Source organism: Pseudophryne corroboree, chromosome 6, assembly GCF_028390025.1.
Source record: "Pseudophryne corroboree isolate aPseCor3 chromosome 6, aPseCor3.hap2, whole genome shotgun sequence".
Taxonomy (NCBI): Eukaryota; Metazoa; Chordata; class Amphibia; order Anura; family Myobatrachidae; genus Pseudophryne; species Pseudophryne corroboree.
This window is the reverse complement of record NC_086449.1, coordinates 697,826,521-697,828,265: the sequence shown is the minus strand read 5'-3', so window position 1 is coordinate 697,828,265 and position 1,745 is coordinate 697,826,521.

Below are 1,745 nucleotides of genomic sequence, written 5' to 3'. Positions count from 1 at the left end.
AATTGTCTAGTTCCCTGTGAACTAACGGCGGATACCGGACGCACGTCTAACACCAACATAGTTGTCAAGGCCTCAGTTATCCGCTTTGCAACAGGATGACTGCTGTGATATTTCATCTTCCTCGCAAAGGACTGTAGGACAGTCAATTGCTTGGTGGAAGTAGTAAAAGTGGGCTTACGACTTCCCCTCTGGGATGACCATCGACTCCCAGCAGCAACAACAGCAGCGCCAGCAGCAGTAGGCTTTACATGCAAGGATGCATCGGAGGAATCCCAGGCAGGAGAGGACTCGTCAGAATTGCCAGTGACATGGCCTGCAGGACTATTGGCATTCCTGGGGAAGGAGGAAATTGACACTGAGGGAGTTGGTGGGGTGGTTTGCGTGAGCTTGGTTACAAGAGGAAGGGATTTACTGGTCAGTGGACTGCTTCCGCTGTCGGCTTGACAAATGTTGTCCGCATTTCTGTTGAAATACTTCCACACCGAAGAGCTGATTTTTTTGGTATTTTCACCAGGCATGTCAATGGCCATATTCCTCCCACGGACAACAGGTGTCTCCCCGGGTGCCTGACTTAAACAAACCACCTCACCATCAGAATCCTCCTTGTCAATTTCCTCCCCAGCGCCAGCAACACCCATATCCTCCTCATCCTGGTGTACTTCAACACTGACATCTTCAATCTGACTATCAGGAACTGGACTGCGGGTGCTCCTTCCAGCACTTGCAGGGGGCGTGCAAATGGTGGAAGGCGCATGCTCTTCCCGTCCAGTGTTGGGAAGGTCAGGCATCGCAACCGACACAATTGGACTCTCCTTGTGGATTTGGGATTTCGAAGAACGCACAGTTCTTTGCGGTGCATTTGCCAGCTTGAGTCTTTTCATTTTTCTAGCGTGAGGCTGAGTGCTTCCATCCTCATGTGAAGCTGAACCACTAGCCATGAACATAGGCCAGGGCCTCAGCCGTTCCTTGCCACTCCGTGTGGTAAATGGCATATTGGCAAGTTTACGCTTCTCCTCCGACAATTTTATTTTAGATTTTTGAGTCCTTTTTTTACTGATATTTGGTGTTTTGGATTTTACATGCTCTGTACTATGACATTGGGCATCGGCCTTGGCAGACGACGTTGCTGGCATTTAATCGTCTCGGCCATGACTAGTGGCATCAGCTTCAGCACGAGGTGGAAGTCGATCTTGATCTTTCACTAATTTTGGAACCTCAACATTTTTGTTCTCCATATTTTAATAGGCACAACTAAAAGGCACCTCAGGTAAACAATGGAGATGGATGGATACTAGTATACTTATGGATGGACGAGCGACTGCCGACACAGAGGTAGCTACAGCCGTGGACTACCGTACTGTGTCTGCTGCTAATATAGACTGGATGATAATGAGATAAAATTAAAATATATATATATATCACACTAGTACTACAGCCGGACAGGTATATATTATGTAATGACGGACCTGCTGGACACTGTCTGTCAGACTCAGCACTGCAGACTCCTAAAGTAAGCTACTAGTATCAAGAAGATAAAAAAAAAAAAAACCACGGGTAGGTGGTATACAATTATGGATGGACGAGCGACTGCCGACACAGAGGTAGCTACAGCCGTGGACTACCGTACTGTGTCTGCTGCTAATATAGACTGGATGATAATGAGATAAAATTAAAATATATATATATATCACACTAGTACTGCAGCCGGACAGGTATATATTATGTAATGACGGACCTGCTGGACA